This window comes from Orcinus orca, chromosome 14, assembly GCF_937001465.1.
Source record: "Orcinus orca chromosome 14, mOrcOrc1.1, whole genome shotgun sequence".
In the NCBI taxonomy this organism is placed as follows: domain Eukaryota; kingdom Metazoa; phylum Chordata; class Mammalia; order Artiodactyla; family Delphinidae; genus Orcinus; species Orcinus orca.
Genome location: NC_064572.1, coordinates 78,510,256 through 78,522,737, shown reverse-complemented (window position 1 = coordinate 78,522,737; position 12,482 = coordinate 78,510,256). Strand labels below are relative to the sequence as shown.

The following is a 12,482-nucleotide window of genomic DNA, read 5'->3' as shown; positions in this document are numbered from 1 at the left end:
CATTCTTCATCCACATCCTAATTGTTTCCCCAGTGTCCCCCATTCGCAAGTGTGGAACCATAAAGACTAGAACTTCCCGAACTGTAACGTGCATGTGAATCATCTGGCGATCTTGTTAACTTGCAGATTCCGGTTTGGCGAGTCTGGGATGGGGTCCGAGATTCCACATTTCTAACGTCTTGGGTGATGCCAAGGCTGCTGGTCCCCAGACCAGATTTGAGTAGCAGTGAGTAAGACCATGTGTTGCTCTTCCCCTGATGACTGTTTACTTCCTGCATGTGGCTTTCCTTATTGTATCACCAACATGCGGGGGGGCGGCATGTTTTGTCACTGGGATACCCCGGAGAGGGGCTGCCAAGTTCAATCTCAGCGGGACCCTCTGCTCTACTGGCTGTATTCCAACTTGGCTCACCTCCTCTCGAGGTTGTAAGAATGTAAACAAAAAGCCCAGGAGATTTGATGGAGTAATGCCGGCCAGTTCCTCCGAGTTATTCTGTCAGCTTTCCCCAATAGCCCCTCTGAATGGACTCACGTAACATATTTCATTTCCACTAACTAAGTCTAATAAATTTCCCTCCTAAAATAAAACATTAAAAAATTTATTTAATTTGGCTGCGCCGGGTCTCAGTTGTAGCACGTGGGATCTTCGTTGCGGCATGTTAGTTGCGGCATGCGGACCTCTCAGTTGCAGCATGTGGACCTCTTAGTTGTGGCATGCATGTGGGATTTAGTTCCCTGACCAGGGATCAAACCTGGGCCCCTGCATTGGGAGCATGGAGTACTGCCCACTGGACCACCAAGGAAGTCCTAAAATAAAACATTTTCCTTTTGATGAATAGTACTCAATTCTCCCACCAAATATCAATATCTTTAAAATTTCATATATCTCTATGAAAAGAAGTCGACTGCTGCACCCTTAGCTCATGATCAATATTCTCTGTTAACCAACATCAGCAAGTTACTCAACCATCTGAGCTTCACTTTTCTCACATGGAAAATGGAGCTAATAATTCCTACTTTGCAGTGTGATAGGCATCACCTACAATCATGCTGTCTTTCTCTTGCTAGCTGATCTGGCTTAATCAGATGTGGTAAGATGACAGACACGGAAACAATTGCCTTGAAAGAAGAGTTTATTACTCACAGTTCCCCAAACAAGGGGGCACACAGTGCCCTGCAGGGCCAAATGGGGAAGGAAGCACCTGGGTGGGCCAGGAGTGAAGGAGTGAAGGGAGAGCATGGTCAGAGCGTTTATTGAGGTTTCCATGGGAAGGAATGCATGGGCAGGGTAGGCAAGTTTGGGCAAGTTTAGGATTGTATAGTTTGAATAACGTCAGTGGGCTCTGGGCTATAAGGGTGGTCTCTATATGTCTGGCACCCGGCCTGGTGGTGATTTAGGGCAGGGGAAACATTAACATGGTATTAGAAAGCTAGATAAAGGAGGAGGTGGATTTATGGGCTTTGGATTGGTTCAGTTTGCATAGGAATAGCATACGGAAGGCAAGGTGTTTGCTGTCTTTAGGAATTAGTCAGCCCTGGGAGGGTCAGTCTCTCCAAGATCAGCAAGGCCCCAAGATGTCAAAGCATTATAAAATACAGCAAATAAAAAATTAAATAAAAAACTTGATCAATACATGGTGTCAAGCAGGGCTTTGGTCATTAACACCCCCCCCCCCTTACAGACTGCTCCTCACCACCTCAACTGAAGAGACAACTTATGTAAATGCGGTGGCTTCCAACCAGATGGCTGCCCCTATGTCCCTCCTCTGGAAGACTTCTCCTGCTGCCTCTTCTTTGTAGGAAGTCAGTGACAGCGCTGCTTCCAATTCACAGAATTTCCAAATGGCTGTGTAATCATAGACCCATGTAAGCATGAGCCCTGGTGTTCACAGGAAGAGGAGAAAAATCCCAGCTCCTTGCCCCTGTGAAGCCGAAAGACTGCTTCTGCATTTCCTTTTCATGCTGGTAGAATAAGGCTAATTTTGACTTCCCAGCAGCTCTGACTCCAAGTGAATAACTAGAAGCAGCAAGCAACAGGATTGGGACCTGCTGGTGCAGTTAGAAATAAACAGCATGTGCATGGGTTCCAGAGGAAAGCTGCTCTTTGTGGGGGAGGAGAGAGGGGTGGCGGGTACTGGGAACAGACGAATCTTCATCCTGCCTTAGCACTAGGGCTGCTTCTCAGAAAGAGAGCTCACAGCACTATAGAACTGCCTTCCTTGTGAAGTTTAAAAAACTCAAGAGAAGCGATGTCAACAAACAGCCATTTGAGGACAGCGGGGGTGTATGGGGGCTGGTGAGGCAGGTGTCATTATTACCTTGGAGCTCAGTGGGACACTTGGGCTGCTGGGCTCCCCATTGCTGGGCTGCCTCAGGGGAGAGGGGGCCTGCACCCAGTAGGGTGCTTTTGATTGCAATGAACAGATGAACCAACTTAACGTAGCTTCCAGGGCTGTCTGACATTGCACTTCAGAAGGTCATCACGGATGCTTGGTCCTTTCTACCTCTCTCTTCCTCCATCCACAGTGTCAGTTTTGTTCTAGGGCTGGTTCCCTTCTTTGTAGGATTGCTGCCAGCAGCAAGCTGGGCTATCTTCTTCCCCATTTATTTTAGGAAGAGAGAGAAGCTTCCTAGTCTTGTTCTTAAAAGTAAGGAAGCATAAGACATGAAGCCCTAGCAGACTCCTTATCGTGTCTCATTGGCTAGAACTGTTCCCCAGGCCCAGGGGAATGGCATATGCTGATCAGCTTAGGCCTGAGCTCTTGCTCCAGCTGCTGAAGAAGGGAGATGGGATTTCATTTTCGTTGGGTTTGCATTGACTAAATGGGGCCGACCTGGAGGCAGGGTCAGTCCCTGAAACTGAACTGTGGCCACACAGTGGGGGAGGGGGATGGATATCGGGGAGTCAACCACCACGTCAACTGTAGCATCTTATCACTGGAGCCAGGAGACGTGGGCTCAACCACTTCCTAGCTGTGTGACTTTGGGCAAGTGGCTTAACCTCTCTGAGCCTGGTTTTCACATTTTTTTTTTAAATGGGAGAAAAATATGTTTTACTTAATTTTCAGACCGTGAGGGTCAATGAGGTATTGGGGGTAAAAGCCCTTTTAAGGTGCACATGTGGGGAATCAGGAACATCTGTCTCTTGACCAGCTCCTTCCAGATAAATTAAGCAGACCAATCCCTGCCTACTAGAGGTGATGGTTCAAGATGGTGCAGAAGCAGAGAGAAGAGGGGTTTACAGATGAGAATGAGTTAAGGGCAAAATAGGAAGACTGGAGAAGTGAAAGGAGTCCAAGAAAGTGACGCCGTGTCCTTCTTTGTGCCACTGCTGCTGATGTGAACTTTGATCACTTGGTCCGGGTGGTGTCCGCGAGACTTCTCCACTTTCATAGTTAATGTTTTCCCCTTTGTAAGTAATTAGCATTTTGTGGGGAAGTCTTTGAGACTATGTAAATATTTTGTTTATCCTCAAATTTTTATCCACAAGTTTTAGCATCCGCTAATGATTCTTGCCTGAATTATTATTATTATTACTATGATGCTTGCCAAATTGAGATTGTCTAACTGTATCATTCCCTATTTTATTAGCCTCTGTCCCAGCTTAAATCTAAGAGCCTGAGTCTCATCCTTGGTCTTAAATGGGGCATTTTTGGTTTTCAGTGGAACTAAACTCCTAACCACCTCTGCCTCCTTCTAGACCTGCAGCCAAATAGCTCCAATCTTCAGTTCATTTAATGTTTTATTTTCTTGAGTTTTGGTCCTTGGAGATATTTATTTTGTTTTTAATGAGGGTGTGTCTTTTTAATTTTCTCTTTTTATATTTCATTTGTTATTGCTTTGAATTTGGGATTGGGGCATGATGCTCAATACAGGTACTTGAATGACATTTTGTCTGGATTCCATAAAAAAAGGGAGGTGGTGGTTGCTCAGAGGAATGTCAACAAAAAATTATGTCCTACTTTAGCCATATATGCCAGGGTGGCAATAGAGGAATGACAAACAGACCACCTGGCAGTGATTCAAGAATCCTTGGACTTATTTCCTGTAATAGCCTCTATCTGCTAACTTGCTGTGTGACAGTGGACAAATGACTTAGATTCTCTGGGCCTCAGTGCCCTCCATTGAAAAATAGTGCTGTTAGACTCCTTAACCTACAAGGTCCTTGTCAGCTCTAGAGTTCCAGGGGTCTACAGGGGATAGTTTAAAACCATGCTCTCTGTTACAGTTGGAAGGACTGTTGAGAGTATTTGTTCAGTTCAGGCAAATGGTAAATGTGTCGGCCACTCTAATGAAATGAGTACATTTTTTCTCTAAATGTCATGGATGTTTATTATCAGATTAAACTACAGCAGATCTAATTGTAGCTCTTCCAATTCAAGAGGAGCAATGAAGATTAAATGTTAGGCATAATTAAAGATGCAGATGTAGTTATATTGAATTATAAACCTCATTAAGTGCAACGTCCCAGGAAGGCCCCTGAGACCTACAGCTACAAAGGACTTCTAGTTGCAACACTGCAGTTAATAAAATATTGTAAAGTAGATCTCACTCCAAAAATATTACTACTTGGATGCAAGGAGTTTTTAAAAGCATGGTTGGAGTTGGTTTCAGGGGTAATTTCTTTGCAGATGGTTGGAAGGGAAAACTTTTCCTCAGTATCTCCACAGAGAGCCTCATCATTGGGGCTTGGTGCTCCCCCCTCAATCTCCCAACGTGGGTTCTAGTCTCCTGGGTCAGCAAGAAGGGCAACTTCAAGGTCAGTCAGATTTCATTCCAGAGTCAGGAGTAAGTGGAGTTGGTGGAGAGGGCAGAGGTTTACTACGGACTAGAAAGCCATGTTTTTATATATGTAGAGAGAAAGGTTCTCTTGGTGACATTTTCTTTTCTGTCTGTAAGGATAATACATTATCATTTTACAAATTCATACAATACACAATAGGATAAAGAAGTAAAAAAAATCCAACTACTTCAAGATAATCACTGTTAATATTTTGATGCATGGATCTCTCCCTCCATCCCTCCCTCCCTCTCTCTCATATTCAATAAAAACAATAGATCCACCTTAAAACCTGTTTTTCCATCTACTTTTTCATTTAACATGAAGTAGACATCTTTCCATGTCAATAAATATTGATATATATTACCTTTTCTAATGGCTAATGATATTCCATTGTATGGATTTAATTTTTGAAAACCAATCCACCATTACTGAGCACTTAGATCTTTCCAAAAGAAGTTTTCCGTTTTTTAACTATTGTAAATAACACTGTAAGGGACATCCTTATTCATGCATCTTTGCATCTTCATTGGATTACCTCCTTAGGATAAGTTCCTAAAAAAGGATTAGGCAAGGGGCTTGCCTGGTGGCGCAGTCCTTGAGAGTCCCCCTGCCGATGCAGGGGACACGGGTTCGTGCCCCGGTCTGGGAAGATCCCACATGCTGCGGAGCGGCTGGGCCTGTGAGCCGTGGCCGCTGAGCCTGTGCGTCCGGAGCCTGTGCTCCACAACGGGAGAGGCCACAGCAGTGAGAGGCCCGCGTACCGCAAAGAAAAAAAAAAAAAAAAAAGGATTAGGCAGGGTCAGTTATCTAGTTGCATAATAATGCTGTGCAATGAACGACCTCAAACTTAGTAGCTTAAAACAATAAGCATTTATTTTGCTCTTGAGTCTGGGGGTTGGCAATTTAGGTGGCGCTTGACTGGGCTGTTCTGGGCTTGGCTGGTCTCATTCACATGTCTGTAGTCAGCTGCAGGTTGGGTGGCCTCAGCTGGTCTTGGCTGGGACAGTTCGGGTGGCTCAGCTTTGCTCTGTGGCCCAGACATGTTCTCAGGGCAAAGGCAGAAGAAGAGGGAAAGCAGAAACAAGTAAGGGCTTTTTTAAGTGTCCGCTTGAGACCAGTCCACTAACATCGCATTGGCCAAAGCAAATCACGTGGCTGACTGCAACCTTAAGAGGTAAAGATGGGAGGAACCACAAAGTCACGTTTCAGAAGGCTTGGATACAGGGTGGGGTGTTGATTTGGGGTCTCCCCCATTGGCAGTCAAAGCACATGCACATTTAACATTTTGATGCATACTTACGCACTGTCCAGCTGATGGGACCTGTTTACACTGCCACCAATGATGATGAGCTACCCTTTGTGGAGTCTTCAGTTAATGGGCCCAACTTCTGCTTCCTGATGGGCATTCTCTGCTCAGGGAGACCCGTCTCTCTCCTCGCTGTCCCATGAGCATCTCATGCTCATTTTTCTCCAGGCTCCTGCTGCTCTCTCCTATCTCAAATGTTCTTCCTCCGTCTATCCTACCCATGTCCCACCCACCATATATCCAAATCCTGCACATTTTTCAAGGCTCACCTCTATCAACTCTGCAACTCCCAGGGATGTTGCCTTCCTCTGAGCTGTGGTAGAGCAGGTAGGGTGACCAACTTGTTCCAGTCTGCCCAAGGTTTTACTGGTTTTAAAAACGTAAAGTCCTGCATCTCAGGAACTCCCTCAGTGCTGGGCAAACCCAGCCAGTTGGTCACCATAAGAGAGGGGGTTGGCAAACTTTCAAGGGTCAGACAGTGACTATTTTAGGCCACATGATCTCTGTTTCAACTACTTGGCTCTGCCAATGCAGCATGAAAGCCACCATAGACAGTATGCCCCAAATGGGTGTGTCTGTGTTTCAATAAAACTTTATTTACAGAAACAGGCAGTGGACTGTTTGCTCCATGTGCCATAGTTTTCTGATTCCTGCTTTAGGGCTTAACATTTGTTCTGCACAATTTAATCCTACATCATATTTTCTCTTATGTTGTTTCATGTGGATTTGTCTTGTCTCCTTGTTTGGAATGTAAGGGAAGTATAATATCTTGACAGCATGCTCTGTCACTTAACAGCTATGTGAACCTTTCTGGCCTCAGTTTCCTCATCTGTCAAATGGGATAATACATAATGGTATTGACCTCATAGGGATTTCTGAAGATTAAAGGAGTTAATCTTTGTACGGCCCCTGGCACACCTGGCACATCGTGAGGACTCAGTAAATGTGAGCAGCTACCATCACCACCACCACTACCGTGATCAACCCATGTGACTTCTGGAGGAGCTAGCACAGTTCTGGTTACAGAAGAGGCTCAGTAAATAGAATCATAAAGATAGATGATGTTAAAGAGGGAAGGCTCTTCAAGAATGTCTCATTTAGGGCTTCCCTGGTGGCGCAGTGGTTGAGAGTCCACCTGCCGATACAGCGGATGTGGGTTCGTGCCCCGGTCCGGGAAGATCCCACATGCCGCGGAGCAGCAGCTGGGCCCGTGAGCCATGGCCGTTGAGCCTGTGCGTCCGGAGCCTGTGCTCCACAACGGGAGAGGCCACAACAGTGAGAGGCCCGCATACCGCAAAAAAAAAAAAAAGAATGGCTCATTTAACACCCTCATTTTAGAGATGAGCATCGTGGAGTTACTCCTGTGCTAAGGACGGTGGGATGCTATCCATCACAACTGACAGTGCCCCCCCCCCCACCAGATGTTACCCACCTTCATCCCGTGGTTACCCATCAACCCCTGCATGCCCAGAGGCCAAATTCCAGCTTCCATGTCATGGGCAGTCCACGGAGAAGGCTAGCTTTTGTCTTGTTTTCGGTCCCCTGGTCTTTTCCTTGGGATGGTGTTCACTCATCTGTGCAGGTGAGGCTCAGAAGAGGACCAACCTGAGATTGTAGCTGGGAGGTCCAGCACAGGTGGAGTCAGGTGCTAGTAGTGTGTCGAAAGTGGTCAGAACTAAGGCCGTGGGTGCACAGGCGTGCTGGGCTTGCCTCAAGTTGGGGCCTGGCGTGTGGTGTGCGGGCAGCCACTTGGCTCGGGCAGGTGAGACAGGGCCCTGGACTACACCGTGCCCTTCTCTTGGGGTGGGAGGTGAGAAGGGGAGACCCCATGGGAGATGCTGGTCCAGTGACCCCTTTGGTCAAGTCTCTGCCACCTGGTTCTTCTTCAGGCGCATCTCATCGGGATACTTCTTCCATCCTGGTGCTGGTTCAGCTTTGATCTGGGAAAATAAAATGCCGGGCTGCTGGGTCCCCAGCTGCCATCTTCTGCAGCAAGAGTGAGACTTCATGATCCTGCTGGCTTACGCGCACTTCATTTCCCGGTAATTAAACAAGTGGAGATCAAAGTCGACAAATCTCCCCCATCTCTCAGCGCAGCAGATGAAAGGTAAATATTTCCAGCAACAGTTTTTTTTTTCCTCATTAAAAGTGAGATGTGAAATGTCTTCTCCTTACTTTGAAGAATACTGATAAGTTCAAGGTCATTCCAGATAAGATATTTAGTTTGACTATCTTTATTATTCCACACCAATTGTTGGTCTGTAAAAAATTGGGTTAACTTGAGGCGATTGCAGAGGCTAAATCATAGCAAATAAGTCAGAAGACAAAGGAGAGTAAAGAATGATACCAAGATGGTAACTGGTCCACACTGTGGAAACCTACGCCTTGTGTATTATCTTCTCGTTGCTGGGCAGGTGCAAGGGCTTCTGAGGCCAGTATCTAAGATGGGTCCTGGAGTCCTACATATGGAATCTCAGGCAGATGGCCCGATGCTTTCCTGGCTGGGCTCCAGAAGAGACCATTGAGATCTGCTGTTTTCTTTGTAAACGAAAGAACCCATCCCTAAGGCCATGAATCTGGGGGAGCTGGTCTATCCAGCCTGGGTCCACAAATGCCTGCTGCGTGTCATCAGGCTCTTTTCAGTGCAAAGAACAGACCTCCCTTGAGCAGGTGGCTACTGTAAAGACACCGCAGGGACTCGGAATCAGAACAGGAACTCGAGTATGGCTCAAGGAGCCCACAGAGCCTTGGGAAGGAAGAAGACAGCCGCTTCCTGCTCTCTTCTGACTGCCCTCCCTGGCTTATCCATCCTTGCTGCCTCCTCCGACTTCCACCTGCTCACCAGCTCCCAGGGCTGCTCTGAGTGCAGGCCTCCCCCATGTCCCCTCTGTCCGTCTCTCACAGCTCACCTCTTCAGTCCCTCGTTCTCCGGTTCCAGACTCCAGAGAGAGAGGGAGAGAGAGATCTGGCTGACCTGGGCTGTCCTGTGGAGTGAAGTCACAGGTTTCTGGCCAGGCTGGGGGTGTTCCAGGCCACGCCCCCACCCAGCTAGCTGTAAGGTGGGGCCTTGTCCCCAGAGTCACACGGTAAAAAAATGCCAGCTGCCCCTCAGCAGCAGATGTGGGTGTGAGAGTCTCCTCATGAGGGACTCTGGTGGTGTGAGGCTGTGATGGGCGTTTTAAGGGGTGTCAGAGCGGGACCAAGAGGCTGATTGATGGCTTGGGTTGGACTCTTGGCTGGCTTTTTATCAGCTGTTTCGTTGGTTTGTTTTTGAGATGTAACTCACATACCATAGTATTCACCGTTTTTTTTGTTTGTTTTGTTTTAATTTATTTATTTATTTTTGCGGTACGCGGGCCTCTCACCGCTGTGGCCTCTCCCGTTGTGGAGCACAGGCTCCAGACGCGCAGGCTCAGCGGCCATGGCTCACGGGCCCAGCCGCTCCGCGGCATGTGGGATCTTCCCGGACCGGGGCACGAACCCGTGTCCCCTGTAACGGCAGGCGGACTCTCAACCACTGCGCCACCAGGGAAGCCCCTATTCACCGTTTTAAAGTGCACAATTCAGTGGTTTTCATTATATTTACGAGGTTTGGCGACCATCACCACTGTCTAATTCCAGAACATTTGCATCACTCTCTGCACTCAGGGATTTCCCCGGCGGTCCAGTGGTTAAGGTTCAGTGCTTCCAGGTGCCCGGACGAGGGACGGAGCTGGGAGACGGCGTCCGGAGCGGCTCGCTGGCTCGCGTTGGCACCCGTCGCCTCTGGGGCTTTCCGGAGCCGGCTGAGCCCGAGGAAGGGTGGTGAGGTCTCCGACGGACGGCGGACGCGGCGGCTCAGTTCGGAGTCTGGTACCATGAGGTCAGTCACCGTTACTCTCAACGGCTCCATTTTGCCCAAACCGGTGAAATGTCCTTCTCCCTTCTCCGTGTGTTCTCCCTTGTGATCCCCTTTCTCTCTGTCGGGACGCTCATTAGCAAGAACTTTGCTGCCCTGTTTGAGGAGCATGATATTTTTGTTCCAGAGGATGATGATGATGACTAACAGGGCATGGAGGAAGTGTAGAAAGGAGAAAGTCCTGACTCGAGAAATGGTGATGCTCGCACCCTCTCCTCCTCCCCTGTCAGCACGTGGGAAAGCACCAGGGAAAGCCCGCAGCCTCCCTAGTGAAGCCTCCTGCATGGTCTGTGACCGTAGCTCAGATCCCCAGGCTCCGGGAGGCTCCTGGAGATGTGCTGCCCACCGAGCATAATCAAATTATGAATGAACATAATAAATATCAAAAAAAAAAAAAGGATTCTGTGCTTCCACTGCAGGGGGTGCGGGTTCCAGGAGCTAAGACCCCACAGTGCTGACAAAAAATTACAAAAAAATTAACTCTGCACTCAAAGCAGTCCCTTCCCTTTTCCCCTCCCCCAGCCCCAGGCAGCCCCTGATCTACTTTCTGTCCCTATGGATTTGCCTTTTCTGGACATTTCATGTAAATGGAGTCATACAATATGTAGCTTTTTGTGTTTGTCTTCTTTTACTTAGCATAATAATTTCAAGGTTCGTGTATATTGTGTAGCACGAATCAGTACTATGCCTGAATAATATTTAATTTACGGATATACCATATTTCATTTTTCCATTCATCAGTTGATGGACATTTGTGTTGTTTCTCCTTTTTGGCTATTATGAATAATGCTGCTATGAATATTTGTGTACAGTTTTTAGGTGAACACGTGTTTTCATTTCTCTTGTGTAGATATCTAGGAGTGCAATTGCTGAGTTACATGACACTTCTATATTTATCTTTTTTTTTTGGCCACACCACTTCCTAACCACTGGACCACCAGGGAATTCCCTATATTTATCTTTCTGAGGAACTGCCAGACTGTTTGCCAAAGTGTCTGCACCATTTTACGTTCCCACCAACAGCGTACGAGAGCTCCAACTTCTCCATATCCTCGCCAACTTACTATCTGTCTTTCTGAGTGTAGCCATCCTGTGGGTGTGAAGTGGTATTTCACTGTGGTTTTGATTTGCATTTTCCCAGTGGCTAATGATTTGAGTGTCTTTTCATGTACTTATTGGCCACTTGATACCTTCTTCAGAGAAATGTCTATTCAAATCTTTGCTCATTAAAAAAATTTGACTTGTCTTTCATTAATTTACTAGCTGTTTGACATTGGGCTCATTGCTCAATCTCTCTGGGACTAAATTTTCTCCCCTTAACAGTGGGGGTACCTACCTTTCAAGGTCGTTGGGGACATTACATGAAGTCACGCATGTCAGTGCCTTCCTTACACAATGCCTGATCGATGGAAAAAACTCAACTTATTGTGCCACTGTGAAGACTAACTTAATTTCTCAATAGCATAATCTCTCCTCCACAAAGGAAACTGTTTTGCAGGGAGGGAGAAGGGACTTATGGAGAAAAATTTGATCAGCAGCTGAGAAGCTGTGTCTGGATGGAGAGCGAGGATTCTCATCCCCACCAAGGGACAGACGTCAGTTACAGTAGATGCTTAATGCCTTTTTTGCTCAATAGGGTTTCAGGCCAGGGCTGAGGACAGTAGAAGAATTTGGGAAGTGACAAAAGGAGATAAGCTGGGGGGACATACGCAGAGAACAGAGAATCTTTAAAGGTGGTTTTTATGGAGCTTCACCTTGCGATGTATAAAATGTCTTCCTTGTCTTCCCACCAAAGTGTTAGTAAAATCGACATCTCACTAAGAATTGTAGAGTTGGATCTTTTTGAGAGAAAGCTGTGAAATGCTTCTGGTTGGCGGGGGTGGGGAATGAATGGGGTCAGCCACACCTGGAGTTGCACCGTGATTAGTGGAAGATGTGAGTCCAGGGAGTGCAGGGGGTCAGGTCCCTTTCGTAGCTGCTCGCTGCTGCTGTGTGATGGGAGGCAGGCTGGCCCCGTCAGCCGCCATGGTTCAGGGCAGAGATCTCCTAGCCCTGTTGGGTGTGGGTGGTGCTTCGGAGCCGGGCCCCCAATCGGCTGAATGAGCATGGGGGGTTTTACTTCTGCTGTGCTGGTGTCACTTCCTCTCGGCTGGTGCATAAACCCCCTCCAGGCTGGGTCTGCAGCTGGTGCAGTTCCTCTGACAGTGGCCGTCCCCCGGGGCCACAGAAGGGGATTCTCAGCCTTTCAGATTTCAGTAGGGAGAACTTGTTTTGGCTGGGCACTGCCTGCAAGATGCCTGTGGGCTACAACAATTGTCTCCCATCAACAGGATGCCGAAGTTAAAACTACCCCCATATCAAGAAAGTACTGCCTTGCTGGGGCATGGGCATTTCATGCCCTCAACATGGGATTCCATGTCAACGCTAGGATCATCCCTCTGGGCATGTGTGATGGCTGGCATGTGTGCAAGTACCACCTGAAGAACTATTAGAGA

The 12,482-nt window shown here is 47.4% G+C and overlaps 1 pseudogene; it reads left to right on the top strand.

Annotated features, from left to right (window-relative positions):
- LOC117199913 (essential MCU regulator, mitochondrial-like) overlaps positions 1–11,862 on the top strand; it is a 120,311-nt pseudogene extending 108,449 nt beyond the window's left edge.
- The last annotated feature ends 620 nt before the right edge of the window (positions 11,863–12,482 follow it).